Here is an 18,436-nt window from a genome sequence, read left to right on the forward strand (position 1 = left end):
CACTATACATTTACAGTCCCTGGAGCAGGTAGTATGTCTAATAAAAAGAGGTATGACAACTGTAAATCCAAAGGAACATCTTTTCTGAAAATGAAATCTCTCTTTTGGGTACTCCCTAGAAGCCTGGTGCTAGACTCTTGAATGAGTTCACAGCAGCCTAAGCAAGCAGACTCACATGTTAAAAAGCCTGAAACACCAGATATGTTTGGTGCACATGGTTCATCCATGTTTCAGCTTTGCAGAGACAACAGAAGCAAATGGTGTAGAGTTGTGCTTTCATCAAGCATATAAATTTATGCAGTGGGACAACTCTGCCAGAGAGCAGGTCCCCACAGCCACATGAGCTCTCACTAAATCCCTCTCTCTAGCTTCCCACTGCAGCAGGTCAGAGAGCAGGAATCAGTCATTCTGTGCCAGCTGCAAGCAGCAGTTTCTGGACAAGTCCTTCACTCACATGTTCTGTGTAAAGCCAAGTTACAATTCCTTAAGCTCCCTCTATAACCTGCTCCATAAAGACCTATGCTCTTTACTGGGGATAGGTGGATAGCAACATGATTTTATGTCTCAAATCCAATTTGCTTTGGCTGGTAGGACAATCTCTTCCACATGATCAGCTACTGGAAGGACAGTAGTCTTCCCCTCACTCAGTGGTTATTCCTTCTCCTAAAACAACTGTCTTCCATCTCTCATTTGCCCAGTCACTCACAGGATGCACAATGAAAGCCAAAATATCCTGCAGAAGGACAAACTAATGGAAAAATCCCTGACTGTCAATGCAATTTCATTCCCTGAAAACATTGCATTCAATTCCAAACCTAGGGTCCAGTAGAACAAATGATTTTTTGCAGGATGAAGCACCCAGCACAGGAAACATTATACCAGCTCCAGCTGCCAACTCCATCAGCCTGACTTCTTCACTAATACCACATTTCAAGGTCGACCATGCATCTGACAACTTCATGGGCTCCAGTGGAGCTGCATTTCTTGTTCCAGGGTAATACCCCTTCCTCTGTACATTCCATTATTTTGCTCTGTGTTGGAAGAGCCTTCTGCACTGGAGGAAGTGAACTCTGTTCTCGCCAGAGCTTCAGAAATCTCACTAAAAAACTTTCTTTGTCATTCTGTATTAATAAATGTTGATGTGCAATGGCAACATGGCACGGTGGAGTCAATGTGTGATTCTGGAGATAACTGGTACTATTTGCTTTCATATGCTTGTGTGTATATATATATATATATATGCATGTATATATATTTTTCTACTGTTTATATGTGTCATAGTCTTCTTATACATTTGGGCCTCTGTGTAGGAGCTTTCACTGAGGATTTTTCTGACTATCCCCAAGCTTGTAGAAGACAGGCCTATGGGACTTAGGACTGATGAGAGAGAAAAATCACAATCTGATCTTTTACAAGGAAACAGCCCTTTTTTTTTCTCCTGTGTTTCAAAGCATAGCAACTGGATTTTTTTAATCTGGTTAATATTATCTTATGATAATATTATTATAATATTATGTGATGAGTGACCCATATTGGTCTTATTTTCTATAATGGTATTCTCACAACCCTCCACTATTTGCACACATATGCATGAATCTACTCAGAATTTTATAAAATCTGGTAAAAAACACTGGCACCACTACCATGGAAAATGAAATTTTCATGTCAAGGGGTTCAGATTTAAACTTTTCTTAAGCAAGTAGAAGTATTGATGGATCTCACATTCATTTCTGGGTCTTAATTCTTGTACTACATGCCATTTGAGTGACGTACTGTACTTTTGAAGATAAGCATATCTTGGGGGCTGTGGTATGTTTTTTTAAAGTAAATATTACACAGTACAGTCACTGGATCTGTATAATATTACCAGAAACATCTGCAGATCTTCAATTCCCTCTAATCTTATTATTTTCCTGACAGCTATAAACTGATGCTTCAAAATGTAACATTTACTATGAGCAAAAATGTTTCTTCTCACCAAATAGAATTCCTCTGCCAGAGAAATAGTCCAGTGACAACAGCAGTAGGGTAGGCTTTGTGATGGTGCTGTGTTCAAGAGGAAATAGAGAATATTTATAATTCTTGTTAAAGTTTCAAAGTCTCAGTCCTCTAATGTGACCTTTCAGATACTAATGGGTTTTTTCCTAAAAGTCATCAATGGTTTGTGTCACCTGACTGAAACCTCACAGTCTCATTGTTTCCTTTGCAGTTGATTCAGAAGTCAGAATGCAGGGAAAACGAACAGGGAAAATGAATGCAGGGAAAGAACTCGAGAAAGGGAAACCCAGTGTTGTAACCATTTGAAATCAATTTCATGTTTAGGTGTTAGACTGGCAACGTTTGTTCTTGTTAGAATACTTGGACTTGCAATATTCTAACAACTAAAAAGCAGCTGCAGATGCTGTGGGATAGCATCTAATCAGTGTAGGTTTGCATGCTCACACGTGGTCTGGAATGGCTCTTAAAGACTTCAGCCAGTTGTAAGAGCTGGTAATTGTCTAATGAGAAAGAACATAAGAAAGAACTTGGATAAGTACTACCCACTGGTGAGATTAAGTTTTCATACTTATTCACCATAGATAACCTAAAATTCTCGTCCTTTCTGTAATGCAGTTATCTAACATGACTTGTGCTGTGTCTGCGTTTTCTGACAATCCCTCTTCCTTGCCTAACTTTGATCTGAAGTGACATTTAGTTTCCAACATGATGCAGTGAGATAAGAAGTACCTGGCTCATAAAGCTGTTGGCAAACAGAGATTGAAGGAGGTTGCACTGCTTCATGGCCAGCCTGTATTTTGACTGTATTATGCCATGCACAAGACTGCTGAACGAACAGGTTGTTTCAGTCTAGTGAAAATGTATACTTCACATTTATGGTAGTGGTGGAAGAATGAAGAGAAGTTTGTATATGGGTCTGTAACTTTCCAGAATATGCTAATTCACTGCTCTTAAATAAAATGTACAAATCCAGGTCTTGTTGTGCCAACATCTCTGGTTTCAGTCTTATACTGTTCATCCAGATTCCTACTTCTCAGTACACAGGCATCATCTTCTGAGTGATTTAATAACAGCTGGTAAGCTGGACCTTTTGCAACCTACATCACTTTCAGAAATTTGAGTAAGAATAGATTTCATTTCTAGCTTGATTTATTCACTTGTGTTAACCATTAAAATATTTGTTAATTCAAGGTTGGTTTAATTGAAACTATGGAGAAATATTGTCATTTCATTAAAACTTTATCCATTGAAGTCAAGCTTCTAGAAATATGTATAAAACCTTCCAGAGGTTTTAACTTGTTTTACATGCTGGGACTAATGCTTGAGGCTGAATTGTATGCAGTAGGTAAAAAAAAAAGATAGTTACACTTTCTTCTTTTCAGTCTTAGTCTTGAAAATTAGTCTTTCATTCACAGTGAGACAGATGTAGTTAAATGAGAAGCTCTGTCAAAGTTAGGCAAGAAATTAATTGGACTGGAATTTGGAAGTTTGTTGACGAACATTTAAAAATAATGCAGGTTGGGCCTTTCAGCAGATCAAAGGAAAACTGAAGTAGGGAAAAACTGCTGAGTTTTAAAAGCCAGTTTCACAGTAAGTACTTCAAGTTCCCTGTAAGCAATTCAAATGTTCTGAAGTTCAGGAGCACAGCTGCAACCACCCTTATAATATAAAGAAATGTACTTTCTCTCCCCCTAAAAAGATTGTCATTAAATCCTCTAAACAATCCTTTATGAGCAAAATGAATTCTGACCAAGCCATGGATCAGCAAAATTATAAGGAAAGAATCATTTCCCTCAGCTAAAATAAAGAGAATTTCAGAGATTTGTGCTTTAAAAGTGAAAGAATTTTTTCTACACTCAATTGGAAGTTGAACAACATGTATGGAAATCAAAATTTTTTCTTCTTTTCTTTTTTACTAGCTTTTTTGACCTATTTATTGGAAACCATATGCTTTTCAAGACAGATATAAAAGTATAACTTAAAAATGTGAGAAGCAGATACAATACACCAGTGAAGCAGTTTCAACATGCTTCAGTTACTGATTTAAATTATATTTATATGCTGTGCTAGTGGCATAAAAAGATTAGTGGAAGAAGATGTTGGTTGATTCAAAATGCTAGACTATACCAGGCCTGGCTGTTTGATTAGATCCAATCTACAAGTCCCAATTTGCATATTCACACCCATTCTTCCAGTGTAGACTTTCTCCTAAACTGAGAGGCTGCCAGCTGCAGATGGTAAACATGAAATAGTGCAGTACTTGTTACAAAATGTGAATGTACTACTTTTAGGCAACATCATTTGAACTGCTTGTGTTAGACTCCTCTGAATTTTGACACAAGTAAAAATTCATCTGGTGAACAAAAAGGTCTCTCCTCTTGCCTAATGAAGTGAATTGTATTTGTTTGATTTTGTATTGTGTTACATTTAAAGAACCAAAAATGTTTCAAATTTTGTGTTGTAGAGTGATTGCATCTTGTCAACTGCTCCTTTTGTCACAATATGAGATCCATATAAACACCAATTCCCAGAATAAGTTGCTATGAGGTAAAATAAATAGTAAATAATAAAATATCTAACTAAATGTCTTGCAGAAGAACTGTGTATTAAAATTTAAGTTCTATACAAGAGAGCTGCTTAAATCTTAATGCAGTAAAACCATGTATGAAAACAAATAGTATGTTTGTATCTTGAAACTTATTAAGTTTATCTGAGAAAAATGAGAAAGACAATTCTAAGTCCATCCTCCTTTGTGCTGCAGCAGCACACATACATGCTAATAATCAAATGGCAGTGGAAGTTTCCAAAATGCAGGGAGAGAAGGCCTGCAACTTGTCCTTTTAGGCTTGTTGACAATGTTTACTGTAATTATTTCTCACTTTTAGGAAAGCAAGGCATTCAGGCTAGAAATTTCCATTCCTTGTTTTTGTAACAATTTTTTTCAGAGGGCTTGAGTAAGATCATTTTTGCATAGACTGGAAAAATTAAAATGTGGAGCTTTCTTAATAATGTTAACACATAAAGCCAGAAAACGAAAAAGCTCTATGAGGATAATCTCCAATCATATCTGCCCTGAAGTACAGCACAATGAAGGCACTGCACCTTACTCTGTGGGCTGAGTGACAGAAAAAGCAGTAGCAACCTCAGAGCTTTTGCAGGAACCTAATACCTCTGGCCATGAAAGGCTCTTGTAGCTGTCACTGTCATTCTTGCAATTTTGGAGGAAGATTGTACCAATCTTGACTGCTTTTCTTGTGGGCACACAGTGTGCTAGTTACATAGCATGATAGTTTATGTAATCACACTGTGTTTGTTCACTGAAGTGTAGTTTCGCTAAGTGAGACCGTTAAATGCTATGGGCTACGTTGAATTCATTCACTCTGTACCACAAGCACAAGCTAAGCCAAAGAGACCTTGGCTTTTTTGCATTCAAAATGTGACATTGCAGCATTAGATACTTTGAAAACAAGCTGTAGACAATTCAGGCTGGGTACATAAACGAACAGAAACATCTCTCTTCAGTTTCTGACTGTATTCTCCTCTTCAAGTACCAAGTGAGCTGTGAAACATCCTAGTGCTGTGCTCACAAGCAGCATAAAAGATCATGAGAAAATAAAGAGATCTGTCTTTAGAACACTATTTCTGTAGTTTAGTGTAAAAGTGATAAATAAGGCAGAATAATGCATTACCTGAACATTGTGGGGAAAACCATCGCCAAAATACTGATTTGCTGTCTATCTGCAGAGCACTGCCCAGCTGTGTGCTGAATGAGGCAGGGGCACCACTGGAAAATGTCACTCAGTTATGTGGCTGGACAGTGATGGCCCCTATGTTTGCATTTCTTAACTTCAGAAATCTTGACTTAATAGGTTTTCTGTCTGTGGTGGGCTTGTTTTGTAAGTATGATGTATTCAAGGAGCATGGAAGTTTTTGTAATGTGGTAAAGAACAATCAAGAGAGTTTGTGTTTCCTTAACTAGTGGTCATAAAATAATGACAGAAAAGATGGAGAAAGCCTCATAAACTCTACAGCAAAAATGTAATAACTTTTCAGCTTTATATAATTATTCCAATTTTAAAAATGTTTTCTTTGTTTCTGTCAGCATTTCTTCAGACTCTGCTTTCTATCCTTTGCTGTCACCTGCATTTCAGCACAGAAACCGCTGAAAATATGGGTGAGAGCAACTATTTCCAAATCCCTTCTATATTTAGATATTGCAACAAAAATACAATGCCTTCAGCATTTAGCAAGTGATTTGCAACATCAAAACTCTAGTTTTCACTATATAAAATGAGCTCAAAAGTGAGCCAAAACTTCACAAAGAACAAAAATAAAATAATGAAAATTAAAAGACTGTTAAAAAAATTGTACTGTACCAGCATTTAATAGCATTTTAGCATTTTGATGTTTTTCATTCTAAAAATGCCTTTTTTTTTTCCCTTCAAATTCTGTACTAAAATATTGCATAAATTCCTGGCCAGATAATTGCATGTCTGCAATAAAATAGCAATGAATCAAATGCAATATGAAGTGTTAGGTTATAGGTTATTACCTTTAGACATGAAAAAATATATATACAAAAAAATGTTATCTGTAGTGACTGGATTCTGAATTTTTATTTTCTCTTCAAATTCAGAAATGGCTGTGAGAATTGCTTTCAGGGTTGAACTGTTAGCTGAATTCTGTATGTAAATCAAATCTATGTAAAACAATTCTGTAAAACTACTAAGATCCTGAAAAAATTCAGTAATTTCTCCCTAATTTATAATTGGTTTCAAGCCATTTCCCAATTTAAATTTTAATACTATACTTTACAATTCAGATGCAATAGCAATAACGCTTCTGAGCCTCACATAGATCAAAACTAAAAATCTTTGACAGCCAACCTGACAACATCATAAATGTAAGCCATCTAATTGAAGGCAATATAAATTAATACTGTAAGTTAAGTAGACAAATTCAATGCAAAGATAAAGGACAAAGTGTAGAGTTGCATAAATATTCAATTAGTTGAAATTGTTTAAAGCTAATAAATAATTGCCTAACTTTGGACAAACATATAAAATAGCTGCAAAAAATCATCATCTAACATATATTTAAACTATTCTGCAGGTCTAATGTAATTAAATGCATGAGCATCAGTGCAGGATGGAGAATTTAGGAGGTAGAGAGCTTAATAATACCTGCACAGTATTAGTATATAATTATTAAACCTGAGAGTTTAATAATACCTGCCATTTTCCTTTCTTTTATTCAGGAAGGACAGTACCAACACCAGCATTATGTTCAGGTGCACTTTTCAGGAGAGCAAGAGCATAATAGCATTTAAATCTTTTGCAGAACTGGTGTCTCATTTGTGATCATGTGCCACCAAATACCATAGAACTGCTAAAACTGGTGGAGAAAGGGTTCAGTGGGTGTCAGATGGAAAACCACGTCCACGAAAGGCACTAGGTGGCATAGAGGTGTTTATTTAGGGCAGTGCAGAGAGTGGTAGGAGACCTCAGAGGCTTAATAAAGCAGCAGGGCTTAGCAGCAATGTAAACTAATGCTTTTTATGCACTTTGCCACTGCAGACATTTAAAATTGCGATTCTGCTGTAGTAGAAGAATATTGACCATCACTTTTTATCTTGAAAGGGTTAGGATTATATGAAATAAATTTACTGCCTTGACAGACCACAGGGACTCGTGAATTTCCACTTGTATTTCTCTTTCTTTCTGCTCAGATTTTCCTTTCCAACTTTTTACAGGAATTACATGAACCTTTTGGAGTTATATCTGCTAATGGAGCACAGATGCCTAGGAGAAAACCTACAGTCTCCCTAAGGTGTAACTCTGACACAAAACAGTTGCTAAAGATTATTGTAGCAAAATGTTATTGTCTTCATAATTCATTCCTAAATCAGCTGTTGGGGGAAAGGCCAGCATGTCTCCAGGCTCTTCTCTCCAGAAGTTCCACCTTTTTGCTATGGCTTTCTTAGTTTCCTGCTCTGGGAAAAGGACTGACATTAAGGATAATGAATGTACTGACTCACACTTCTGTTAACTATTAAGTCATATTAAAGATTCTCCCTTTGTGTGGGCAGAGGAAGCTGGGCCTTATTAAGAGTTCAGAAGGAAAGATTAACGTACTAATTAATGCACTAGAAAATGACAGCCAAGATCTCTGGATCTGATTTCAGGCTGTGTTCTAGCTGCATAACTCAAGACACCTCTAGATTTTGTCAGAATTTTTTCCATTAGAAGATTTTTCATACTCACAAATTTAAGTAGGATTTCAACACTAACAGCGTTAGATAACAACACTGATAGTTTCTATTCCTTCTGAGAGACACAGCTTGTATCTCATCATCACTACATATCATTGTCATGGCTTTAGTTAACTCAGTGCAAAATCAAAGATGAAACCCAGACAGAATCATCGCCCGTACTGTAGTTCTGTAGACAAAGTAGTGAAAATTAGATTTATTCATTTTATAGTTACTAGCTTGGTTAGGGAAAAACTCATCAAATTTTATGGTGCTCCTTCTCTCAGTAAGTAAATAGAAAAGGCAATTTTATATCTCTGTTGCTAGACTAAAGTGCTTCTTTTATTGCTTATTTTGAAAACTTCAAAATCTTGTATGAACAAAGATGCTGCTTTCTGAACTGTGAAATTTCCTCAGAGATGATAAATATTGGGTGTATGGAGGATTGGATTTGTATCTTGCTCCTAGCAAAGAGTTGTTCACACAGGCAGCAAGGAAACAAAAAGTCATATGGCCATTAAGAACCATTGTGTCAGGTATCTGTCAGTGTCCCAAGAAGACTTCCATCAAAATGAGCTACCCCTCCTATTTGTAAAGATTTGTACTGTATTTCAAAAATGTTTGCATCTCTCACTAGAATATTTGGAGATGGGTAATAGAAAATAGAATAAAATAGAAGTGACGGTAATTGTTTCAGCATATTCTGAAATTCTAAGCATATTTACTAGTATTTATTGTATATTATATCACTTTGAGGGTGTCAAAGCTGTGAGCTAGAGGAGCTAACAAAGGAATTAGAAGCTGACTAGAGACTTCATTTTATTCAGACATTTGTTCATTCAGCTTTTGTTAAGTGCCACTGACTGCCCACTCTTCCCCAAGCTTTCTATTTCCATTTTTCTGCAATTGTTAAATACTATTTTAATGCATAGGGTTTCAAACCCTTTTGGCTTGATAACAAATGGAGTCCATAGAAAAGAAGTGCAGTTGCCTTTCACTTGGTTTTGTTCCTTTCCTTTTATCATCCATTTCTTGCCTTTCTATGATATCTTTAGATCATAACTTCTTCCAGGTGAAAGCATTATATTTTTCCATGCATTTACTTGGTTAATTTTCCCTAGGTACACTTTAGAATCATAGGATTAAGGTTGGAGAAGACCTCCAGGATCAAGTCTAACCTTTGACAGAACACCACCATTCCATATTGCAAAGTGCCACGATTTTAATGTATCTTAAAATTTGAATGTATTTTAATTGCTAATAATCGCATTTTCACCAGTAGACTTAACTTGTTTGCAAAATTCTCAGTTGAACATTTTTAAGAATTTTTCCCCATACATTTTTTTTACCTTAGAGAATAACTGCTCAAATTGCTGCTTATGCTTTGAGACCATTGATAGTCTGCTATGCCTGTTCCTAAAATTCAATCTCATGTTTAATGATTCTCATTGGAAAAGAAATAATTGCTTAGACCCAACAATTTTAAATGCACTTTGGCAAGAGTTGCTTATGACACAGTTATTCCTATTCTGTTCATCTCTGAGTGACTGCAAATCCCAGCAAGACACATGTAATTAATGAGTACGCTTGGTTAACGAATAAACATTAGAGAAAGAATGAAACATCCTCCGGCAAGTGTCACTCCTGTATCCAAGGAAAGGATAGCTGACAGGCCTGGATATTGCTCCCTTTAACACTATTTAATTCTTTGCATTTGGAAGGGATTTTACTTTTCTTTGGGGCAAGAGGGGCAGAATGTTTCATGCTCTGGTGTAGTTATTTACAGGGTCTTTCCTTCACCTACTGTCCACTACAGTCAGTATTTTCTCTCCACCCTTCCCATTGAACATTTCAGAGTATCACAAGCAAGTAAGGTCCTTGGTGTAGAAAATGGACACAAATAAACTAACAGGCCAAATTGCTGTGGATATATTTCAGATGGGACACATTGGGCTTCACAATGACCCATTTTCTGTGTCTAAGCTGGACCAAGAGCCTCAGAAAATGCACATCCATCCCTCTTGCTCATGCCCAGCAAGAGCAGCTTGACTTCTCATTCTCTTTCCTGGGCCAGACAGGAATGGCCAAGGTGGCAGTGTGTCATGGCATTGCCCCATGACATTGGTGTTAAAAACAAATATATTGCTCCAGCTTGTTCTGCACCAGGAGGAAAACACTGTGGGTGTACATAAGAAAAATAAATTGCATTTCTGGAGATATTCAATTAAAGGAAACCCCAGTGACGAGATGGGAGAGCGTGCTGCCATTTGCCAGTTACAGAGCACAGAAAGGTGGGACCTGTGGTGGAGTAGTATTCTCTCTTTCAACATTGCAGAAGGATCTGTTTCTGGCAGAAGCCTCCATTAAAGTGAAAGGAATGTTTTAAAACATAGGTGGATTTCCACAGGAAGAAGAGATTTAGCCAACATGTAACTTTTCTTCATCCTGCTTGCTCGTGCAGCAGTCCCACTGTATTACAGGCAACAGCACTGAAGTGCAGATAATTCAGACAAGGCAAGCATTCCTCACTCTGCCAATTCTGTGCTTATTACATGCATACTTTACATCGACCTTAGGTTGATTAGTGAGGTAACTTTTTGTAATTCCAACACACCACTGTTTGCTAAGATGTGCTCCTGTGCTTCACCCAAGAGTGGCGAAAGCTGAACCTGTTACCACGCATCTAAGAGGAATTCCAAAGTTGCCAAAGTGGATAGTGACTCTCACATGCCTCAAAACAACATATTGGAAAAGCTTCCTGAAGTGAAAATCTCAGAGTCCCAATTTGTTCCCAAATCTTGTCAGCAGATTTGTTTTGCTAGATTGCTTTGGCTAGATTTCTTTGGCTAGAGGTTTTGTAACCTGACACAGTTGGATGTCACCAGATGCAGCAATAGTCATATGTTAACTTTAGAAAGAAAAATGTGGATTATGCATATCCACCTAGTAGGGGAAAAAAAAAATCATTTTGTTTTCCTGTTGATCTGCTTTGAAGACTAAAACCAGGTATTGTATGCCAGACAGTAAAGGGTATACAATTTCAGTGCGGTAATTTTTGTTAAAAATGAAAACCCGTGACAGAAGATCTCGTCCTTAATTTATTTCTTTACCTTTCCTCCCCCTTTTCTAACAATAGTACTGGAATTTTAAAAAATAAATTGCACCACATTTCTCAATTAACACTCTCCACTACAGACTAGAGGTTCTCACAAAATAAGTAGGCAGGAGTGCTTTACACTGTATCTTCCAGTTCATGAAGTGTAAATAATGGAGTGAGCTATTCCCTGCTGATAGCAGTCCTTTTACTCCTCCATCTTTATAGATGTACAAGCCACATACCAGGACAAATATGCTTCTTGGTGAAATGCATCTTGGCCCAGTCCCTTTTGCATGGCACTCAAAATCAAGTGCGGAAACAGTTTTTTTGAAACATTGTTGAATTCAATGATCTGCTTTGTTCATATGCTAGAACACTGTGTAGGCATTTTGGCCTTAGAATCTGGTGTTTCAGGTGATGTACCTTTAGAAGGTACAGGATACATCTAGGAATTGTCTTGGTTAATTTTTCTTTATTTATCAAGAGTGTTTAACATTCCCTACCCACACAGAGTTGTTCAAGTTTCTTGGTACATTTTATCTAGAGTCTGCCACAGTGCCTTACTCATGGCTCAAGGCATCAACTAACACTTAGGGATTATGTAACACATGATGCTTTCTCATCCCCACAGACTATGTCCCTCAGGGACAATCTCCTTATAGCGAGAGGGTCATCTGATCCACAGATGATTTTGTTTGTAAGCTCATTTCTGTACAGAATATTACAGATTTTAAGATCTGGGGACTGATATCACTAGGCTGAAGGGAACTAGCAAGAAACGAAGAAGCAGTTTAATAAAACAAATAAAACAGATGAACGTGGGTTGTTTCATGGTTTTAGTTTTTCCTCAGATAATGCTTGTGTGGGACTTTGGTTTGTGAAATTTGGGTGAGATTAACTGCAGATTTCAGATTTGTGGCCAACTTTTTCAAAACTTGATAGACAGTTAGGTCTGATTTTTTCTTTCAGGAATAGCTACATTTTCTGCAGCCACTGTCACAAGTAAACTGAGTATTTAAACAAGCAATTTAATCTATCTTTCCATCCTCTTATTCCTTAATTTGTCTAGTTTGTCTTCTGCACAATGGCCCTTAGTGTGTTTTTCAACTCTGCTGTTATAATTGGCAAATACAATCTTGGCAGCATCTTGCAAGAAATGCTGTAATAATAATTTAAATTTAATAAACAATATATTTGTTTTTATAAATTATTGCAGAACACAGAACTGTTAAACAAAAACCCTTTTCTTTGCATTTCTGAGCATCAGAGATCTACACTAAGGCCTTCACTTTCAGAAAGGTACAGAAAGAAAGGCAAAATAAGAGGATGGAAGCAATTCCAGATTATGGACTCTCATATTACAGATAAATATGAAGTCTAAATGTCAGCTAAATACATTGATTTTGCCATTTTGGTTCTGAATGAAACATCTTCTCTCTTCCTTTTACATAATCTCCTGCTTTTGAAATTCATGTCATTCCACTGTTCAAAAAGGAGAAAACCCCTGGGGGCTTTTAAGGGCAATGTATTGCAAAGCTTTTGGAAAGAGCTTGCTGCATTGGAAGATCATATTGTAGTTTTACTGGTTCATTAAATATTTATGCCTCCTCTCCTATATAGTTTTTGCTCCAAAGTTGCAGAGCAGCTTGTAGAGCATGTGGCTTTGTTCTGTTTCCTAAAAGATTCTTTCAGCCTTTAATGCAGTAGAAACCAATAATGACGCTGACATTTTCCCTGCAAGCCTCACATTTAACCATGACTTTCTCCTGATGTCTGTGGTGCAACTCTCCATCTGACTGGTGCTACTGAAATGTCATCTGTTCTGTCACCCTCTGAGTATAGGAATAGGTACTAGGGAGGCAGGGATTTGTTGAGGTAACCCAGTACAATTTTTTTTAGGTTACCAATGGTGTGCACTTACAGTTAAATTAAATCCCATCCAACCTCAGTTACAGTAGAATGCAAATACAAGCATCCATGTCCCGGAGCAGCACAGCTCCAAATCATTACCAAAAAAGAGCTATATACATGCAGAAGTGAAAGAAAACCTTTCCAGTGTATCTTAGGCAAGGTTATGTAAGACAAATCTTTCATCCTTATTAATGCAAACGCTATTTCTGTTTTTCATTTGTGGCTTGGGTCTTTCCCTCCTGTCTCGTATTGCACCTGCTCAGTAACCTCCACCTAAAGTCTTTCCCATCACTAAGCTGTTTTTGGCTTCCTATGGGAAAGCACCTTCTCAGTGCATCTTCAGTTATGTTTAGATCTCTCTTGTCCCCTTCTTATCCTTTGTTGGAATACTGGCTCTCCTTCCCTTCAGTCCTTCAAGGACATCCACATGAACCTATTCTCGTGCTCCAAAACTCATGTTAATCCATGCATATACAGCCAATAATCAGCCCATTCTTCTCAATGGAAACCAGGATTGTTCCCCCTCGTTCAATATGTATATATTGCTTGCAGCAGCACTTTGGCCAAGGCCTATATATAACTAGCTAGCAGAGAAAACCTTCCTTTGGTGAGTAAAAGTCTTTTGTTCCCCTCTTTAATGATTGCTTCCCAGGTTTCAGTGTGGGATGTAGCTTTCATTGCACTTTTATTCTATACCAATCTGTACATTGAAACCATAATTGAGATAATTACACTTAGGTGCTTGTCTGCCTCTCATTATTGGCTGAGTACTGCCTGGGCTGAAAATAAATTTTGCTGACTGATCTCCAACCTCCTACTCCAGAGCATTCAATTTAACATGTTTTTGTCTTAGGACAATAAAGCTGTAAATGTTAGTTGTTTTTTTTTAACAATTGGAAAACATTTTTCTACCTAGTCAGTAGCATCTCAAAACTGAAGCTAGAACTAGTCACTGTGTGATCAGTGAGTATATGTGCTTATTGACCTTCAAAACACCACTGATATTCAACTTAAAGCACATGACTGAATCCCACTGGAGTTGCTGTAAGCATGTGCCTGAGTGTCTTTTATGAGTAAAGATGGGCAGAAATATTGTAGATCTACATTCCAGACCTTGTGCCTTTTTTCTATCCTCCAAAAATTAAAATCCCTATGGCTGCTTCATTCCTGAAAGAGTTAGAGAGCTCCAGAAGATTCTGTCTTGTAGATAGTATTTGTTTATCTGGGAATGTTAAGTCCTCTACCTGAAGCATAATTCCTAGAAGAATTAAGCTCCTGACAGTGGCTGAATGAAAATTTTGATTTTGTCCTGTCACTGCTGAGAAACTCACTGTACATGCATGATCCTTTCCAGTAATGAAGAGAGAGGTGTGGTCAGTGGCTGGGTTTGTTAATTGAACTCTGTGCCAGGGCTATGACAAGGCTTAAAGAGCCCTCTTTTTTAGGATCCTGAAAGGTCTCCATCTAATAAAAGTGCTACTTCCAAAGTGAGTAGTTTCACTTCGGGCTTCTTGGCTCCTTGGGATACTTTTCCCAAACACTTGATGGGAAGCTTCAACCAATAATTTCTTTGTCTTCATGGTAGAGAAATATGGAAAAATTAATGTGTTGGGGGTTTTAACTTATTTGAATGCATTTAGAGAGCATTGGCAGTATTTACACAATTCTACTGTTATCTTTTCATCTTATTCTGCACAGAGATCAAATTTAGCAATTTCATTAATCTGGAGGGGAGAAAACAGTTTCATAACAGATAAAACTGATCTTCTGCATCAATACAGCTAATGGGCTCATCAGGTGCTAATAGTTATGCATTAACTTTGTATGAGGTGTCATGATTATTACATTTTCCTTTCCCAAATCACTTACATTTATTTCACTATTACAGCCTTTTTCCCTTTGATTAACAGTAGGAAAAAATAAGGACAGTAGCTGGGGTTTTTTCTCAATGAAACTAATTTTTCAAGAGCAAAAAGCAAATTACATATTTTGTTAAATAAAAAAAAAAATAAAAATACCAGAATAAATAGATCATGTCTAAATCCTTTCCAACCCAAACAATTCCATGATTCTGTGATCCTATGATAAATCAAAGCCTGTTTGCCCCAGAGAAGTATAACATCCACTATTTTTACCACTTTTCACAGTATTTCAATCTGAAGCCTTTTATGACAACTGAGAAGTTAATTATCAATGTAAGCAGAAGCTAGACACTGAACTGGGTCACAACAGCTGGGAACTTAACTCCCAGCCTTCAGATGAAACGGCTGTGACAGTTTCTTTGGAAAAAAGACAGGTGGCAGCACATCTATATTAGATATTTTCTAAAGACAATGACACTTTTACAGACCTTATAGCACAGCACCTCCCTTGAGCAGTACATCACCATGTGTTAAAGGCTCCTGGTAAAACAGGTCACTGTTTGAAAGGCAAATTCACCCACTCTGACACTTCATACAGTAAAAAACTTTGCAACCAATGTCACTGTTTTTTAAAAGTAGTCCTTGTAAAAAAAAGTATGTACTTCATCCCACATTAAGAATTTGCAAGATCTAACCCTAAAGTGAGATTTTTTTTCCCCAATACAGTTATGTAATGATGGTGCACTGTATCACTATTCTCAAAATTACTGGATAAAGCAGAATTATTTATTTACTTTGTGATGTAATATTCAAGACATGGATACAGAGACAGAGAAATTGACAACACAAAAATAATTTCCTTTTAAATACATTCCTGTGCTGGTTTTGCATTAATTGATATTTGGTGAGGAGGGAAATTTCAGGAGGTTTGCTCAAATTGGCAAATATAAACCATTACAATTCGTTTGCAAGGGAAATAACAGAGAATGTGACATTGATAAGTAACAACGTATTATTGAAGAAACAGACTTGATTTATATGCAGTGCTGAGTGACAGACCTGTGGAGTATCCATAAATGCAAGTTTATGCTTGAGATATTTTATTTTATTTTAACCTAAATATTCCACTTAAACTGCAGCCTTATGACAGAAGTCATAATTAAAATACTCTCTTCTCTACTTAATAAAATTAATTCCAGGGGGTGGTGGTGTTATCTTCTATCACCCTGAATTAAATCTCTGACAGCAAGCCACATACCACGGGAAATTCAATTCCTCTCCCTGAAGAGCTTAGAGTCTGATTAAGCTGACATTAAAGTCGACGTAGATCTGCCCGTTAGGTTAAGGGAAAGGGACTGATTGCATCGGCCCAGATTTGGAGTTAAGGATTGCAGACACATTCTGCTTTGAATAGGCAGCTTCAGTGATTGTAAATGCAAGATAACATTCAGCAAGCTGTTCTTTGCAAGTGGAACACCCATTGAAAGCACTTTTTTCTCCCCACTCAAATGATACTTTCTACTGAATAAATGGGATGATTTTCAGTGCCACTCCCAGCATTCAACACAAGCAGAGCAAAACACAAGATTTCGTGAGGCAGGAGAGACTGGTCAGCTTGTTCAGCCTTCAGGATCAGCAAGAGGACTGATGCTGAAAGGGATCCTTTAACTTTTGGAGATTAGTTTCATCAAAGCAATCCTAATTTTAGAAATACAACACTTCTTACACATATCGGCGGGTTTTGAAGACATGCCTGAGACTTGAAAACAGCGATTTAACTAATTTCTTTCCCATTTGATGGGAAAACCAGGAGCTAATTAATAGTCATGAACTAAACATGTTTGGTCATTGTAAAGACACATATTCTCCCCCGTCTGTCTGCAAATTAGATTGTACTGGGGCCCTTAGTTTGTGCCAAACCAGCAGGAGGTAGGAATTTTCATTAAAAAATAGGTAGTACAGATTCTGCAAAGATTGTCATGAACTGCAGCTACACAGCATGAGAATCTGATGTAGCCAAATGGAAAAAAAAAAAAACAAAAAACAACCAACCTGACCCCACACTATAATAAGAGTGTTTTAGCTGCAATAATGTTTATTAATGTCACGGTGAACCTGAGGCCTTTTCACGCCAAGCAGCAGAAGATGGTGATTGTTACAAGGACCTTGAATAATGGACAAGGCAGCAGATGGGCACAGGCAGATGGGAAGCAGCATAACAAGGCAAATACAGTCGGTCAGCTTGCCTGGCACTTGTCGCTGTCCACTGAAAGCTTGATGCAGTCGTGCTGAGGTTTTCATTTGGGCAGAGGGTGGGTACATTTTGTTTGTTGTGGGTTTTTTAACATGTGCATTAATACAATTGAAGGTATTAAAGCAAGTGGAGGGAGGATAAAGACAGAGCTCTGCAGATGCTTACGGGGAAAATTGAGGGCGCAGATAATCTCACAGTGTTCTACCTTCCCCTGCAAAGGTTTGTGCCAGTTTCAGTGGGTTTTATGTACTCAGTAACAAAATAATTGTCTTCAGACCTTTTCACTTCATACGATCAGTCTACCTTCATTTTGGTGAAGTTCGACTCTCTGAGAGTTTTATTGCATGGGATTTTGGTAATGGGGATGAACAGTACATTACTTGTAAACCTAAATGTTGTTATGTGAAGTGCTATTCAATTTAAGATCTTTAGTATTAAATATATACATGATTTAACAATGATTGATGGGCTATTACTGTCATGAAAATCACATTTCCCCTTAGAAGTTTTCTCCAGTAGGACTCTTTAATATTCTTCCCTCTGTCACGTCCTTTTTGAATACATTGTTTTCTCGTGCTGTGAGATGCTGACACTTGGTGGAAAAATTATACACCAGCTACATTATTAATAAAAAACTACAACTGTCTTCTGCTGTTATGGACACACACACACAGCAGCACAGGCTAATTTACAGAAATGCTTTCTTTGAACAAAACTTATCTTTGAACAAAATTAATGTGAATTTCCAAGTATAGTGAATAAAATATTTTTTCTTACCATCTTAAAATTGCTGTTTAAATATTATTTTAGGAGTTTATTTTTAAATTTATGGATTTGAATATTGTTTAAAGTGTATCTAGAAAAACACTCTCTGTTTTATTAACTTCTAAGGACCTTTTGAATTTTTTTCAGGTTTTCAATGGGCTTGATGGAAAACTGTGGAAGAGAAACCTAGCCAGGGCCTACAATTACTCTTGTAACAAACACCAAGTTTAATGAAAGAGATGCAATGGCTTATGACACAGGAAAGAAAGCTTGCATAAGGTCGAAAACAACATATGTAC

General features: G+C 37.1%; 1 protein-coding gene across 1 annotated transcript in view; it reads left to right on the forward strand.

The window, feature by feature from the left end:
* The first annotated feature begins 935 nt into the window (after nt 1–935).
* Nucleotides 936–18,436, forward strand: part of MBP (myelin basic protein) — a 137,346-nt gene continuing 119,845 nt past the window's right edge. Inside the window, exon 1 of the mRNA XM_058833673.1 lies at nt 936–994. The gene's annotated coding sequence lies outside the window, so the exon portion shown is untranslated. The remainder of the gene's footprint in view (nt 995–18,436) is intronic.

This window comes from Poecile atricapillus, chromosome 2, assembly GCF_030490865.1.
Source record: "Poecile atricapillus isolate bPoeAtr1 chromosome 2, bPoeAtr1.hap1, whole genome shotgun sequence".
Classification (NCBI taxonomy): Eukaryota; Metazoa; Chordata; class Aves; order Passeriformes; family Paridae; genus Poecile; species Poecile atricapillus.